Source organism: Ornithorhynchus anatinus, chromosome 1 (assembly GCF_004115215.2).
Source record: "Ornithorhynchus anatinus isolate Pmale09 chromosome 1, mOrnAna1.pri.v4, whole genome shotgun sequence".
NCBI lineage: Eukaryota > Metazoa > Chordata > Mammalia > Monotremata > Ornithorhynchidae > Ornithorhynchus > Ornithorhynchus anatinus.
This window is the reverse complement of record NC_041728.1, coordinates 66,595,852-66,613,347: the sequence shown is the minus strand read 5'-3', so window position 1 is coordinate 66,613,347 and position 17,496 is coordinate 66,595,852. Positions and strand designations below refer to the sequence as shown.

At 45.5% G+C, this 17,496-nt stretch overlaps 1 protein-coding gene and 1 long non-coding RNA gene across 11 annotated transcripts in view; one reads left to right on the top strand and one right to left on the bottom strand.

Moving 5' to 3' along the window:
• SLC8A1 (solute carrier family 8 member A1) overlaps window positions 1–7,737 on the bottom strand; it is a 437,445-nt gene extending 429,708 nt beyond the window's left edge. For 3 of the 10 annotated variants that reach the window (XM_029081636.2, XM_007669162.4, XM_039912191.1), the window contains exon 1: window positions 7,508–7,736. The gene's annotated coding sequence lies outside the window, so the exon portion shown is untranslated. Of the gene's footprint in view, window positions 1–7,507 lie in introns of all 10 variants that reach the window. The other 7 variants (XM_039912185.1, XM_029081690.2, XM_007669163.4 and 4 more) reach the window with 7 other exon arrangements.
• Window positions 7,709–17,084, top strand: LOC114817833. The gene is made up of 2 exons (XR_003765702.1): window positions 7,709–8,076; window positions 16,548–17,084. It is a non-coding gene; the product is annotated as an uncharacterized LOC114817833 (long non-coding RNA).
• The last annotated feature ends 412 nt before the right edge of the window (window positions 17,085–17,496 follow it).

The window sequence follows — 17,496 nt, the reverse complement described above, 5'->3', positions numbered from 1 at the left end:
AGTGGATAGAGCACGGGCCTAAGAATCAGAAGAACCTGCATTCTAAGCCTGGCTCCTCCATTTGTCTGCTGTGTGATGTTGAGCAAGTCATTTCACTTCTCTGAACCTGTTACCTGCCCTCCCCTGTAAAATCTGGTACTTTCATTATTTTAAAAATGGTATTTATTAAGCACTCCTCATCTTAGACTGTAAGCCCGTCAAAGGGCAGGGACTGTCCCTATCTGTTACCGATTTGTCCATTCCAAGCGCTTAGTACAGTGCTCTGCACATAGTAAGTGCTCAATAAATACTATTGAATGAATGAATGAATCCCCTCCACATCAGCCCTACTCTCTCCCTCTGCTCTCCCCCCCATCCCCACCCCACAGCACTTGTGTATATATGTAGCGTGGCTTAGTAGAAAGAGCACGGGTTTGGGAGTCAGAGGTCTTGGGTTTTAATCCCGGCTCCACTTGTCAGCTGTGTGACTTTGGGCAAGTCACGTCACTCCTCTGTGCCTCAGTTACTTCATCTGTAAGATGGAGATTAAGACTGTGAGCCCCACTTGGGACAACCTGATTACCTTGTATCTGCCCCACTGCTTAGAACAGTGCTTGGCACATAGTAAGCGCTTAACAAATGCCAACATTATTATTATGTGCATATTTGTTATTCTATTTATTTTATTAATGTCGTGTATATATCTATTGTTCTATTTATTCATTTTAATGTTATTGATGCCTGTCCGCTTGTTTTGGTGTGTTGTCTGTCTTCCCCCTTCTAGACCGTGAGCCCGTTGTTGGGCGGGGATGGTCTCTGTCTATTGCTGAATTGTACTTTCCAAGAGCTTAGTACAGTGCTCTGCGCACAGTAAGAACTGAATAAATACGATTGAATGAATGAATGAAAATGGTAATTAAGAATGTGAGCCCCATGAGGGACATATTCATTCATTCATTCACTCAATAGTATTTATTGAGCGCTTACCATGTGCAGAACACTGTACTAAGCGCTTGGAATGGACAAATCGGTAATAGATAGAGACAGTCCCCGCCCTCTGACAGGCTTACAGTCTAATCGGGGGAGACGGACAGACAAGAACAATAGCAATAAATAGGATGAAGGGGATGAACATCTCATTAAAACAATAGCAAATAAATAGAATGACGTACATCTCATTAACAAAATAAATAGGGTAATGAAAATATAATGTGTCCAACCTGATTAGCGTCTATCCACTGCAGTGCTTAGTACAGTGCTTAAAAGATTCAATGAAAAAAATGGCCCAAGGTGAGTTTATCAATAAATCAGTGGTATCTATTGAGGGCTTCAGTAGTGCAGAGCACCGTACTGAACATTTGAAAGAGTGCAACTGAGTTGACAGACACAATCCCTGTCCTTAGTAATGGTTTCATGTGCAAAGTCGAGTTGCCAGGCAGAAATATTTATACAGTGTCCTCTCTAAATTCTCCGGGTACCATATGTTCGTACTCAAATTATCTCAACTCTGATAACTTGAAAAAGGAAAAAAAAAAAACCAACTAACTCCCCAGTCCTTTAGGGCAGGGTCTGGGGAGGAAAATCCCTGACTATATTTTCCTTAAATATTAAGAATCTTCAGCAGATCCCCTTTCCTCCTACACTTTCCCCATTTTTTTCTGGGAGGATCCCAACTGGTCTTGCAGTGTCAAAGCGAACTGAGAGGCAGAAATATTCTTCAGAGACTACTGCCCTCTTCAGGCCGAGCCCTGAAATGCCTCTGCCTGGAGAGTCGATCACCCGGTCAGGTGCTGCTAAATGGACTAATAATAATAATCATAATGATAATAATAACGTTGGTATTGGTTAAGCGCTTACTATGTGCACTGTTCTAATTGCTGGGGCAGGTACAGGGTCATCAGGTTGTCCCACGTGAGGCTCACAGTCTTCATCCCCGTTTTCCAGATGAGGTAACTGAGGCCCAGAGAAGTGAAGTGACTTGCCCACAGTCACACAGCTGCCAAGAGGCAGAGCCGGGATTCGAACCCATGACCTCTGACTCCCAAGCACATTCCCTGCCCACGGAGAAACTGATGGCTAGAATTGTGATTTGCTTTGAAGCCGTGTGGCCTAATGGATAGAACATGGCCCGGGAGTCAGAAGGACCAAGGTTCTAACTTCAGCTCCTCCAACCTGTCTGCTGGGTGACCTTGGGCAAGTCACTTCACTTATCTGTGCCTCAGTTACCTTATCTGTAAAATGGGGAATAAGACTGTGAGCCCCACGTGGGACAAGCTGATTACCTTGCATCTCCCCCAGAACTTAGAACAGTGCTTGGCACATAGTAAGCACTTAACGAATACCAGAATTATTTAACTTATCTGTGCCTCAGTTATCTCATCTGTTAAATGGGATAGAGTCTGTGAAACCCCACAGGGATGTGGACCGTGTCCAACTTGATCTACCCCAGCGCTTGGTATAGTTTCTGGCACCTAATAAGTGCTTAACGAAGGGAAGCAGTGTGGCCTAGTGGATAGAGAACTGGCCTGTGGGTGAGAAGGACCTGGGTTCTAATATCGGCTCTGCCATTTGTCTACTGTGTGACCTGAGGCAAGTCATTTCACTCAGCATGGCCTAGTGGAAAGAGCTTGGAGCTGGGAGTCAGAGGACATGGGTTCCAATCTTGGCTCTGCACATGTCTGCTGTGTGACCTTGGGCAAGTCACTTAATTTCTCTGGGCCTCAGGTATCTCAACTGTAAAATGGGGATTAAAACTGTGAGCCCCATGTGGGACAAGGACTGTGCCCAACTTGATTACCTCTTATCTACCCCAGAGCTTAGAATATAGTAAATGCTTAACAAATACCATTATTATTGTTATAATTATTCTATGTGCCTCATTTTCCTCCTCTGTAAAATGGGTATTAATACTGTGACCCTTACTTGGGACATGGATTGTGTCCAACCTGATTAGCCCGTATCTACCCCAACACGTAGCAGAATGCCTAGTACAAGCACTTAAATGGCATAACCTCCCCCCACCGAAAACAAGAAACAAAGCAGGAAACAAAGCAAACTACCAAACAAAAAACACAACAGTAAATACTATGAAAGAAAAAGCAAAAAATAAATGGAGGCTTCAAGGTTGCTCTCTATCTTTGGGCAGAGTCAGTTGTACTTCTGCAAAACGTCACATGCCCAGTGTGGCTCATTCATTGCCAAGTAAGATTCAGCCTATTACTGGCCACCCTACCTCAGTCCCTCCTCTATTTGAGGTATTTGAGCTCTGCCATTAGGATTCTGGTTTTAGTACCTCAAAACCCCGAATCTTTACAATTACAGCCCAAGGATCAAGGCCAACGACCCTAACCATGTGCGATTTTTACTCTTCTGGTCCAACGTGACCAGTGTAACCTTGCTGAAGTGTACGGTGTCCTCATAAAGCATGAGGTGCCTGTGCCCTTCACTCTCTTACCTAGCTACTCAGAGGTTACGCACTCAAAAAAGTCCATTTTGGGAAGCAGTGTTGGCCTAGCGGAAAGAGCACGAGTTTTTGAGTCGGAGGACCTGTGTTTTCATCCTGGCTCTGCCACTTGCCTGCTGTGGGATAGCAGTTTCCTCATCTGTAAAATGGGGATTCAATACTTGTTCTCCTTCCCACTTAGGCATGAGTTTAGTACAGGGTTGGCATATAGTAAATGTTTAACAAATACCTCCATTATTATCATTACCTTACACTGTCCTTAACCGTCTTTTTCCAGGGAGGAAGAGGACTGGAGGATCCCAGGCTCTTTAGTGCTTTCAAAATAATAATAATAATAATAATGGTACTTGTTAAGCATTTACTATGTGCCAAGTACTGTTCTAAGCACTGGGGTAGTTACAAGGAGACCGGTTGGGCACAGTCCCCGTCCCCCACGGGGCTCACACTCTTAGTCCCCATTTTACCGATGAGGTAACTGAGGTCCAGAGAAGTTAAGCGACTTGCCCATGGCCACACAGCAGACATGTGGTGGAGCCGGGATTAGAACCCGGGTCCTTCTGACTCGCAGGCCCGTGCTCTATCCACGAAGCCATGCTGCTTTTCAAAATGGCAATAGGCAAAGAGTAAGCGGCAGATGATAGTATGGGTATGTTTCCTCGGTGTCCAATTCCAAATCTCATCTTGTATGTGAGGCTCATTTTGTATGGCCCAGACATTTTTCCTACATGTGCCTTCCAGAGAGCTGGCTGGCGTTTAGCATTTAATGCGGCTGCTTCAGATTCTCCCTCTGCAGGCCAGCTTCGCTAGAGCTCCGTTTGGGCAGCATGTCACCGCACGCTTAAAAGAAAGCTCTTTCATTTACGTTTTTCCCTTTCTAGCAAGAGGGTTAGATTAGTGTTTTCAAAAAGCAGAGATAGGAGGGGCGAACTGAAGGGTCATATTGATGGAGGAAGAATCTGAATGAAATCTGGGTGAGCTTTTGAGGATAAGAATATTGTTCAAGATTCACTCCACAGGATTTCTCTTATAAATAAGTATTTGCTATTTTAACGAAGGGAATGCAGGGATATTTGTTAACCTTTTTTCATTCTTCTTTTCGGCACGGCAACTTCTTCAGGATCATGCAGTATGAATACTAACTTGGCCAGTCACACATCTAAAGATCGTCTGCTTCACACAGACAATTACTTTGGCACATATAAAGCATTCCCAAAATTACTGTTGGTTCACTGGAAAAATTACTGCTAAGGGAATTGGGAGAACTGTGATCTAGAACTCATCCTGCCTTTTGGGTTTGGCCATCAGTGGCGAATGATAATAATAATAGTATTTATTAAGCACTTGGGCGGTGCCAGGCACTGTACTAAGGTCCGCAGTAGGTTAATGATAATCAGGCTGGACGCAGTCCCTGTCCCACTGGAGGATCACAGTTGAAGTAGAGGGGAGAGCAAGTATTAAATTCCCATTTTACAGATGAAGAAACTGAGGCACAGAGAAGGTAACTGACTTCCCGAAGACCACACGACAGGCAAGTGGTGGAGCTGGGATTAGAACACAGGTCGTCTGACTCCCAGGCTCATGCCGTTTCCACGAGGGCGTGCTGCCTCTGATCGGAAAAAAAGAAATCCTGGAAAATAATTGGCTAACTTGGGAAGGAATCACTGCAGCACGGACCGAGGCAACCGCCTGGCGACACAACTTTATCATTATTGGTGTGGTTGCTTTAGCCACAAGTGGGTCCCTACCCATAAAAACACCTTTGAGGGAACTTCACAGCGTCCTGCACCTCTGCCTGTCTTCATGCTTGCTACACTCGCAGCCCCTACAGAAGCGTTGGTGACAGGGAAGAGGAAGGATGAGTGATGCATTATAGTAGTAATCAATTTAACGCCGTTTTTTTATCGGTATTTGTTAAGCACTTACTATGCGCTAGGCTCTGTACTTAACGCTGAGGTAGATACAAGCTAATCAGTTAGACACAGTCTCTGTCCCAGGTGGGGCTCAGTCTTAATCCCCATTTTATACATGAGGTCACTGAGGCACAGAGAAGTGAAGCGGCTTTGCTCCAGTTCACTTCAGCCAGTGACGGAGCCGGGATTCGAACCCAGGTCCTTCTGCCTCCCAGGCCCACGCTCTTTCCATTAGGCCATGCTGCTTCTCTGATTTCCAGGCCTGCGTATCAAGATCTAGGCTCATCTGAGTCTCCATCAGCATGATAATCATTATCACGGTCACTGTGATCATCATTATCATGATCATCATCATTATCATCATGCTTTCAATGAGGCCACCACAGTCTCCTTTCTCTGGAAAATGCTGCTATGCCCCTAGTTAGGAACCAGACCCCAATATTGCCTGGATCATCATTTTTCTTTCCCCAGGTGATATTATCTGATCGGTCCCTGGTTATCTCCAGAATTTCGCAGGTTAGTGTTTTGTGAAGTGACTTCATTCATTCATTCATTCATTCATTCAATAGTATTTATTGAGCGCTTACTATGTGCAGAACACCGTACTAAGCACTTGGAATGAACAAGTCGGCAACAGATAGAGACAATCCCCGCCGATTGACGGGCTTACGGTTTAATCGGGGGAGACGGAGAGACGAGAACGATGGCGATAAATAGAGTCGAGGGGAAGAATATCTCGTAAAGACAATGACAACTAAATAGAATCGAGGCGACGTACATGTCATTAACAAAATAAATAGGGTGATGAAAATATATACAGTTGAACGGACGAGTACAGTGCCGAGGGGATGGGAAGGGAGAGGGGGAGGAGCAGAGGGAAATGGGGGAAAAGAGGGTTAAGCTGCGGAGAGGTGAAGGGGGGGCGGTAGAGGGAGTAGAGGGAGAAGGGGAGCTCAGTCTGGGAAGGCCTCTTGGAGGAGGTGAGTTTGAAGTAGGGCTTTGAAGAAGGGAAGAGAATTAGTTTGGCGGAGGCGAGGAGGGAGGGCGTTCCGGGACCGCGGGAGGACGTGGCCCGGGAGTCGACGGCGGGATAGGCGAGACCGAGGGATTTATGATGCCATTCAACTGAGAAAGAGTTTATTCAGGTTTTTGCTTTCATTTTTATCAAAAGTGAATATTCACTTGGAATTAGCTCTCTCTGACCCAAGGTAGGTAACTTTCCCTGGAATCCTGTACAAACTTTGGTGATAACGTCACTGATCTGCTTAAGACTATAGCTAACTTCAAGAAAACAGTCTTCATCTCCCAACTGCCACTTGTTTGGAAAGATAATTTTTGGCTCTAACCATGTTAATCCTGGGCTGAAAGCACAATGCTTCAGATGCAAAATAAATGGAAAGTTCAAAATTTACGAAGCCTCCTCTCTCCCCAGTGAGCAACCTCATACATACAAGGAACACACTCATGAGTCAGCTATTCTGGCGTTGTTAGGAAATATATTTCTCAGGAAACTCTGGAAAATCCCACTTTGAAAATATCCGGTAAGAACGAAGCCTACGGACCCAAGTCCAGTGTCGGCAGCTGAGTCCAGCAATACCTCTGTCGTGACGATCCAAGGTCGTCACAGGAACCCTTAAGCAGGATGGGATCAACCTCTGACCCGCAGAGAAGTATCGACTTCATACACCAAAGCAAACAATGTCCCAACAGAAAGCTCATCCTGTGTCCAATTAAGCACTACCAACATACGGGAGATTTGCTTCAGGCAAAAAAAAAACAAATTAAAAAAAAACTAATCGACCCTTCAGAAAGTCATAGAGTGGGACCACAGGCTCTACGGATAAAGAATAACCAGGATAGAATAACCAAGTATGAACCGGGGCTGGGAAAGCTAGAGATTAGTATCTAGTAGCAAATGGTACGTTTCCCTTGGAACCATCTGGCAACAATTCTGTTCTGTCACCTTCTCTTGGTCAACGTTACGTTCTCTCTCCAAGTAGAGCTCTGGCTTTCTCACGTGAACTAACCCCGATCCGAGCCAGCGTCTCTGAGAAACCCTATCCCGCCTTTCGCCTGCAGCTTCCAAAGGGAGATTCTAGGAAAACCGTGGTGAGGCTGTTTTTCCGCGCAAAAATTCCAGTTTGTTTTCACTTACCTCTGCCAGTTCTCTGCAGCTCAGTGCTGGGCCGAGTGAGGAAAGGACCTCAGAGGGAAGCGTCTCTAAATTTACCAGAAAGCAAGGCCCCAGGATGCTTGTCCTTTAAGTGTCTCTAAACATGGTTTGCATAGCTGGATCTCCGCTTATCTGTGCTTTTCTGCTTTCGCTTCCATACATGGATCTGTTCCCAACAGTAACTCCAAGCTGTCGAAAAGAAGCTATCTGGCAGCTTTCAGCTTCATCCAACACATGAATGATAAAAAAGAATTCTCCTTTCCACCTGGCACAGCGCCCAACCCAAGCCCCTACCGCAGTGAGTTTTTTCCATTTAACCAAAGTGTGGCTTTAGCCTTCATGAGACCCCCAGTGGGTGACGAATTCCAGCCGGCTTTCCCGACCCTGCTGTGGAAAGCAAAGAGTCTTTAGATTTGTGGGGATCAACATCCGGATTTGGCTTAATGTGGGGGCTCACGGAGACCATCCATTCCTGGAGGGAGAGAGGAGGAGGAAGAGAAGGAGGAGGAGGAGCGAGGAGACCCTTTCCCCCAAGTGAGTTCGGCAGCTTGGTAAGGTTTGTTTTACGTCCAGGCTCGGTCATGCTGACCTCGTTTCATTCTGGGTGTTCAGTAGGGACGGTGTAAAATCGAACAATGGCATTTATTAAGCACTTACTGCGTGCAGAGCACTGTACTAAACGCTAGGGAGACACGATGTAACAGATTTGGTAGACATGCTCCCTGCCCACAACGAGCTTACAGTCTAGAGGGAGAGACAGACATTAAATCAGTGAATAATTTATAATATATCATGGCCTAGTAGACAGTGCACGGGCCCGAGTTCTAAAGCTAGTTCCGCCCCTTGTCTGCTGTGTGAGCTTGGGCAAGCCACCTCACTTCTCTGTGCCTCAGTTGCCTCATCTGTAAAATGGGGATTGAGACTGGGAGCCTCACTTGGGACAGAGACTGTGTCCAACCTGACTAGCTTATATTTATCCCAGCTCTTAGTGCTTGGCACAAAGTAAACACTTAATACCATTATACAATTTATAGATATGTACATCAATGCTGAGGGGCTGAGCATGGGGAGAGTAGCAAATGCCCAAAGGGTACAGACCCAACTTCATAGATGACACAGAGGAGGAATACACGGGACTACGGGGTTTGAGTGGGAGGACTAGCAGTTCTGTTTTGAACATGTTTAATTTGAGGTGTCGGTGGGATATCAGGAAGAGGTGTCCCGAAGGCAGGAGGAAATGTGAGATTGGAAGAGAAGGAGGGAGGTCAGGGCTACAGATGTAGATTTGAGAAAACGCCGGGGATCCTCCCGGGAACGTGTGGGACGACGTGAGTTTAAAGGTTTGAATTTTCTAGGAGAGAGGAGAGACAAAGTACTTAACAGAGGGCCAACAGACAGTCTGGTGTATATGAATGGCAGCAGTCTCTGCCCTGCACTCTTGTGAGCTTTGGGCATTTCTCAAAGAAACTTGAGCAAACCTGAAATAATGTAAACCATCTCCACGGTAAACAACTGTGCTGCTTGACACTTAGAAGGACACGGCCCAGGTCTGAAAACCGCCCAGGAGATGGGTGGCATTAGAGTAGCCCTGAAACGTCCCTCTCCATTCCATCCTTTCCACAACAATTAAAACTCCGATTCACCCTTTCTCTGTTCGGTGCTGTTTTTTTTAAAACACGTCACCAGGCTAAGCACTCAGAAGCTTCTGCTCACGGTTCGCACTTCGTTCTCTCAAGGAAACCCAGCGGTCTCCTGAGAGACCAAGGCCACTTGACTTAACTTTAGCCTGGTCTGATTCCAGGCCAGCCCAGAGCACATCTCAAGGTCACCACACAGGAGTTCTTTCAGACCTGACAGGAAAAGTCTTTCCGAAACCACTGGCCCATCCCAGAGACTCCCCTTGGCCTTCTCCCAGCATTATTTATGGTCTGTAGTAACCTTGAGGAGGTTTCAACTCTAAGAACCTAGGCCTTGATGCTAGAAGGCCCAGAAGTGTGCTTCTAAAGGAGCAGCACGGCATAGTGGATAGAACACGGTCCTGGGAATCAGAGGTCTTGTGTTCTAACCCTGCATTTGCAGCTCATCTGCTGTGTGACCCTGGGAAAAATCACTTCACTTCTCTGTGCCTCGGTTACCACATCTGTAGAATGGGGATTGAGACTGTAAGCCCCACATGGGACAGGGACTGTGTCCTACCTGATTAACCTGCATCTGCCCCAGCGTTTAGTACAGTACACTAATACACTTAATGTTGGTATTTGTTAAGCGCTTACTATGTGCAGAGCACTGTTCTAAGCGCTGGGGGAGATACAGGGTCATCAGGTTGTCCCACATGGGGCTCACACACTTTCATCCCCATTTTACAGATGAGGGAACTGAGACACAGAGAAGTGAAGTGACTTGCCCAGTCACACAGCTGACAAGTGGCAGAGCCGGGAGTCGAACTCATCACCTCTGACTCCGAAGCCCAGGCTCTTTCCACTGAGCCACGCTGCTTCGCTTAGTATACTTAATTTTCCTATGCCTGTTTCCTCATCTGTGAAGTAGGGATTCAATACTTATTCTCACCTACTTACATTGTGATTCCCATGAGGGCAAAACCCCTCTCATGGGTCACACCTGAAGGGTTCCCAGTACTCTACCAGTCTCGACTACAGGAGGGAGCAACAGAAAGAGGCATATCTATCCCATTCCTAGCTTGGGCATTGGCTAGTGAGTGGAAGGCAACCTGCTACGAGTCAAAACTCACCTGTGCCGGGCAGCAGCGGCACGGGAGAGAATCGAGGGCGGAGACTCAGGTTTATTGAAAGGAAGGAGGCAATGGTCAACCACTTCCGTATTTTTACCAAGAAAACGCTATGGATACGCTCCCAGAGCGATTGCTGATGGAGGTGGGGGGTTCCTGGAGAGATGCGTCCATGGCATCACTAGGGGTTGAAGACGACTCCACGGCATAAGACAAGACAGTGAGGGCGAGAACGCTGCCTGATCTGATTACTTTGTGTCAGAGCACGGGCTTTGGAGTCAGAGGTCATGGGTTCGAACCCCAGCTCTGCCACTTCCCAGCTGTGTGACTTTGGGCAAGTCACTTCACTTCTCGGTGCCTCAGTTCCCTCATCTGTAAAATGGGGATTAAGACTGTGAGCCCCACGTGGGACAACCTGATTCCCCTGTGTCTACCCCAGCGCTTAGAACAGTGCTCGGCACATAGTAGGCGCTTAACAAATACCAACATTATTATTACCTCGGCGCTTAGCTCAGAGCCTGACATGTAGTAAACTCTTAACAAATGCCATTTAAAAAGAATCAGGATAGCAGAGTACAGGCTCGTCAGTCAATTATGTAACCCTGTCACTAGCCCTGCGTGTCTTCCTTTTTAGTGCCCGGGAGACTGCTAACTTAGCTGTGAGAGAGCTGAGGGAGAAGCCAGAGTTTGGTGAGTTGTCGATTTTCTTTCCTTCTTCAAAAATCGACAACTCACCAAACTCTGGCTTCTTCTTCCCCCCTTTCTTTCTCTCCCTCTCTCTCTCTCTCATATGCTCCCTCCCCACCTCCCAAACTAGGATGCATGTTGCCTCAGGGGCTCGTGGCTCAGTGGAAAGAACCCGGGCTTGGGAGTCAGAGGCCATGGGTTCGAATAATAATAATAATAATAATAATGTTGGTATTTGTTAAGCGCTTACTATGTGCCGAGCACTGTTCTAAGCGCTGGGGTAGACAAAGGGGAATCAGGTTGTCCCACGTGGGGCTCACAGTCTTAATCCCCATTTTACAGATGGGGGAACTGAGGCACAGAGAAGTTAAGTGACTCGCCCACAGTCACACAGCTGACAAGTGGCAGAGCTGGGATTCGAACTCATGAGCCCTGACTCCAAAGCCCGTGCTCTTTCCACTGAGCCACGCTGCTTCTCCAACGAATCCCAGCTCTGCTGCTTGCCAGCTGTGTGACTGTGGGCAAGTCACTTAACTTCTCCGTGCCTCAGTTCCCTCATCTGTAAAATGGGGATTAAGACTGTGAGCCTCACGTGGGACTACCTGATGACCCTGTATCTACCCCAGAACAGTGCTCTGCACATAGTAAGCGCTTAACAGATTCCAACATTATTATCCTTTGTTAGAAGCTATTCCAGGACTCTCACCTGAAGGTGAATTGTGCTTCCCAAGCATGTAGTATAGTGCTCTGCACACAGTAAGCACTCAAAAAATACAGCTGAATGAATGAATGAATGGTGAGCGTGTGTGTGGGTATGTGTTTTCCAATCCTAGCCCAAACAAAAAGTGCCAAGGACTGAGAATAAAAGAAAAAGGATAAATGGTGAATCATGGCCTGTATAAATATTGGATGTAGAGACTTATGAAAGAAACAAACTGTGCTGTAGTGGTACCTTTTGTTTCCTTTGGGGCTGGCATAGATAATTATTAGTAATAATAATAAAATAATAATGGTATTTGTTAAGCGCTTACTATGTGCCAAGCTGTGTTCTAAGCGCTGGGGTGGATATAAGGTAATCAGATTTTTCCATGTCAAGGTTTACAGTCTTAATCCCCATTTTACAGATGAGGGAACCGAGGACCAGAGAAGTGACTCGCCCAAGGTCACACGCCAGACAAGTGGCGGAGCCAGGATTAGAACCCGGCTGACTCCCAAGCCCGTGTTCCTTCCACTAAGCCACGCTGCTGCTTGTAATTAGTGATTGGTCTGGTTACCTAGGAGGTGAGCTTTTTCCCATCTCTCTTCTTAGTGGGAAAGGGAAGTTGCCAGTGACCAGCCCTTCCCCATCCATGTTCCTCCCCCTCCTGCCCCCTCACTTCTAAGATGTAGCCCGGCCTACTGATTCTGAAGAAAGCGGGACTGGGCTGTGGTGGCCAATAAGCAGGGAAGGAGGCCAGTGATCTCTAGGCCATGAGCTTGTTCTGGGCAGAGAACGCAACTGCTAATTCTGTTGTACTGTACTCTCCCAAGCGCTTAGTATACAGAGCTCTGCTCATAGTAAGCGCTCAGGAAATACCACTGATTGACTGATTGATAGTCCACCCCCATTTTGTCCAAATCCTTTTAGATATCCAAATATGGGGTTGTGTTAGGGGGAGCGGGTTACATTGGAGGATGATGGTGTGAGCCAAATCCTCTTGGCAATCACATCAATTAGGTCTCCCAACTAATCAAAGTTCCCTGAGTTGGCAAATGTATTTTTGTTACTGTTTTTATCGTCTCGGAGACAACACACACAAGTTTGGTTAGAACGGCCCAGGTTCTGGTATCATCAGCAAAGGAGAAATATAAATGTAGGGTCTTCCAACTGCATCGGAGGTAGAGTTCATAACCGGAAGGAGGAAGAAAGCAGAAACATTGTTTCCACGATTGTGGCTTCCTTGCTGTAAACTTCTATCATCATTCTAGCAGCCCTCTTGAACAAGGACTCCCAGTTACAAAATGGGCAGGAAACGGAGGCATCCAGGAGTTATCGAAGTATGGTATGACAAGGAGACGCAGTTAGACTGATTTGACAAAAATGACTCAGATTGAACAGCTATTTTTTGGCAAAGCAAAGCTAGAAATGCATCCGCTATATTTTGCAACTCCTCATGATGATGTCAAAACAGAGGGCTCTAAAATAGGAGGCTTCCAAAATGGAGAGCTCAAAAATGGAGGACTTGAAAATGGAGATCTTCAAAACAGTTGGCTCCAAAATGGAGAGCTCTAAAATGAAGGGTTCCGAAATGGAGAGCAGCAAAGAATTATGGAGCAAAGGATCAGAAGATCAAAGAAACATATATTAAGTTGAAGCTATTCAGAGGTATGCTCTATATCACCAAACTAAGCACTTTTGCTCATCATTAAGGGTGTTTACTAAAGAGCCTAAATGGAGTATTACAAATGACAGTAATAGTTGTGGTATTTGTTAAACATTTACTACGTGCCAGACACTCTGCTAAGTACCGGGGTAGATACAAGGTTGGATATAGTCCCTGTCCCACACTGGGCTCACTGTTTTCATCCCCGTTTTATAGGTGAGGTAGCTAAGGCACAGATAAGTGAAGTGACTCGCCGAAGGTCACGCAGCAGGCAAGTGGCAGAGCCAGGAATAGAACCCAGGACCTTCTGACTCCCAGGCCCTGGCTCTATCCACTAGGCCACGTTGCTTAGTTCCCGCCTTGAAGGGCTTGACATCCACTGGGTTAAAGGAATCCTAAAATGGAACAAAGTCTGTCTGTTCTCTCAAGTTACTTAGAAAAAATGAAATATTCTCAAAGCCAAAGCTTCTGACTTTTGAACCTGGAGCATCACCTTGGGACTGTGGTGTTTATTACCCATTGTTGCTCCCAGGACTTTGATAGGAACAGGAAATTGCCTGTGTCAATGCTGACCTTATCCCTCAGAGCTCTGTTCAGAATTCTAACTTAGGAAATTGCATTCAGGCTACTGAACTCTATTCAGACGGCGCCTAGATATGTTACTCGCGCCTTTAGAACCATCCTTTTTGGGGCTAACCCTCAACTGGGAAAATTGATTGCTTGACATGGGTTTTCTGTAGCCACACAATTGAAGAGGATGCTTTCTGTCCACAAAATCTTATCTTCACATTGACCTCCGCCCAGATCCCCGAATGAGGCAGATTCAGGTAAGTGTTCTTATTTTGGAGTTGGGGAACTGAGACATAATAATTGTGGCATATTAAGTGCTTAACAAATGCCCATTTATCATTATTATCATTATTAACAATAATAAAGAGCAGCTGATTGCTTAATCCTGTGCAAGTGCCGAATATTGCATTTGAGTGGAGGAAGAAAGTGTTTTTTTTGTTTCTCTTTTCTTTCTTTTTTCTTTCCTTCTTTCTCTGTGCTTTTTCTTTTTTCCTTCTTTCTTTCCTTCTCAGTGTTTTCTTTCTTTTTTCCTTCTTTTTTCTTTCCTTCTCTGTTTTCTTTCTTTTTTTTTCTTTCTTTCCTTCTTTTTTCTTACTTTTTTCTCTGTGCCAATTATTATACTAACTGCTAGGTTAGAAACAGGATAGATAGATGAGACAGTCCCTGTCTCCCATAGGGCTTACAGCCTGAGAGGGAGGGTTAAGAGGTGTTTAATCTCTATTATAGAGAGGAGAAAATTGAGGTACAGAATATAAAATAATAACAATGATAGTATTTGTGAAGCACTTAATATGCACCAGACACTTTACTAAGCGCTGGAGTAGATACAAGAAAATCAGGTTGGACACTGCCCCTGTTCCACAGAGGCCTCACAGTCTCAATCCCCATTTTACAGATAAAGTAAGTGAGGTACAGAGAAGTGAAGTGACTTGCCCAACATCACACAGCAGACAAGTGGTGGACCTGGGAATAGAAGATAAATGACTGTTCAAGGTCATGCAGCAATCAAGAGGTTGTGCCAGAATTAGAAAGCAGGTCCTCCGATTTCCAGGCCAACGCACTTTCTGCTGCTCCCCCAGATTGAATCACTGCAGGAAGGACTGAGCTGAGTTGAAGATTTTGAGAAAAAAAAAACCGAGGGAAAAATATGGAGATTTTTTTTCATTTTATTTGTATGACAAATGGAAAATACAGAGATGCCAAGGGATCTGGATCACCAAGTCCAGAGGTGCCAGGGAGTCAGATGACCTGGCTTCCAATTCTGACCTTGTCACTTACCTGCTGGGTAACCTGGGGCAAGTCATTTAATTTCTCTGCCTCAGTTTCCTTATCTGTAAAATGGGGATTCAAGGCAAGCAACATGGTGTAGTGGAAAGAGCACGGGCCTGGGAGTCAGACGGTCATGAGTGCTAATCCCTGCTCTGTCACTTATCTGATGTGTGACCTTGGGCAAGTCACTCCACTTCTCTATGCTTCAGGTACCTCATCTGTAAAACGGGGATTGAGACTGCGAGTCCAACATGAGACAGGGACTGTGTCCAACTTGATTTGCTAGTATCCACCCCACTGCTTAGTACAGGGCCTGGTACATAATAAGCACTTTACAAATATCATCGTTATTATACTGCGAGTGCCATGAGGGCAAGAACTCTGTCTGACCCCATTTCTTTGTGTCTACCCCAGCGCTTAGGACAATGCTTGGCATATAGTAAGTTCTTAATATTTTCATTATTATTATTAGGCCACCATGAACCTCAAAAGGCCCCTTGTGGCAGTGAGCATAATTTAATGAGGTGGCCATTATGAAGAGATTTCTTGCCTCAGTATAGAGGTGAACTAGCAGTGGATTAATGGTGGTAATAATAATAATAATATTTGTAGTATTTGTTAAGTGCTTGCCATAGTGCCAAGCACTGTACTAAGTGTTGGGGTGGATACAAGCTTAGTACAGTGCTCTGCACATAGTAAGCGCTCAATAGATACTATTGAATGAATGAATGAATACAAGCAAATCAGATTGGATTTAATCCCTATCCCACTGGGGCTCACAGTCTCAACCCCCATTTTACAGAGGAGGTAACTGAGGCACAGAGAAATGAAGCGATTTGACCAAGGTCACAGAGTAGACACATGGCGGAACCGGTATTAGAACCCATACTAAACAGTAGGCTTCGTTTGTTACCACGGGTTTGGTGTCGATTTTAGAGAGTTTTGGATAACTGAGTTGGTCCTTGGGTAATTATTTTAGTGGTGGCTTGGAAAGGCCGAGTGAAGCCCAGTGGTATAGAAAGCACCCATTTTAGAGAAGGAGTTGAAAGATTGATTCTGTACTGACAAAAGACAGACAAATTTGCTATTGTTTTAATGAGATGTTCATCCCCTTGATTCTATTTATTGCTATTGTTCTCGTCTGTCCGTCTCCCCTGATTAGACTGTAAGCCCGTCAAAGGGCAGGGACTGTCTGTTACCAATTTGTACATTCCAAGTGCTTAGTACAGTGCTCTGCACATAGTAAGTGCTCAATAAATACTATTGAAAAGAAAAAAGAAAAGAATGGAGGTGGACATTCAATTAAGACCCAAGGCAGATTTCTTTCCCATTCACTATGGACCCTGTCTGATTTGAGTTTCCTCTTCTCATTTCCTTTCCTTTGCAGAAACATAAGATGGAGTCCTCCTGCCCAGCCCAGCTAGTTTGACTGTATCTTTGGGGCTTGACTATGGAAAGACTCCAGGAAGCAGTTCTACTGATGTGAGAATTTTCTGGGAGGACACAGACACCTTCAGCATTGCTGGGATCTATCCGCCGACTGAATTTAAATGCAAATCTCAAAATGTGTCCCATTGCTAGGTCTCCCGGGTACCGCTGCCCTATCTCTCCTGTCAGTCAGTCATACTAAGTACTTGGGAGAGTTTAATATAAGAGTATAACGGATGCATTCCCTGCCCACAAAGAACTTACTGTCTACAGTGTTGTGTACACACAGTGTGCTGTGCATTGCACCAGACACTTGAAAGTTAGAAATCAATGAGTGTGATATGGTCACTGCCCTCAAGAAGCAAACAATCCAAGAGGGAAATGGGAACAATTAATCCTGGAGGCAACATCTTAAACATTAAGAGCGTCCCATTAATTGACTAAACCATCTGGACTGGGGTTGGCTAGGAGACAGTAAACCCTCCGGAGAATTCAAGTCCAAGTTTCAATTCTAGTCTCTCTTTCTCTTTCTCTCTTTATTCCTCTAGGTACCACCCCAGATTTTCTCTGGATCCTGCCAGAAGCTTAAAGGCAACGTGACATTTTCAAACCATTGTTTTCTATTCTGAGAGCTTGAGCCTCTTCCCAGCACTCTAAAAAAGCCTCTCTGCTCTTCAGTTTCCTACCGCTGCCTAGACTCTAACGCTCTGTGCCCATTCTCTGGGCCAACAATACAACTTTCCCCCTCATTTTTTCCTGCATTAATGATTGATGGGAACTTTCTTTTCTCAGAACATCTCAGGGCAGCAGAGGAGTAAAAAAGGCCGGGATTGGGGTTTGTACCCACCCTGAGATTCAAGCTCCCATGAATGCTGACGCCAAAGGTTCCTAGGGCTCTGAGACATGGT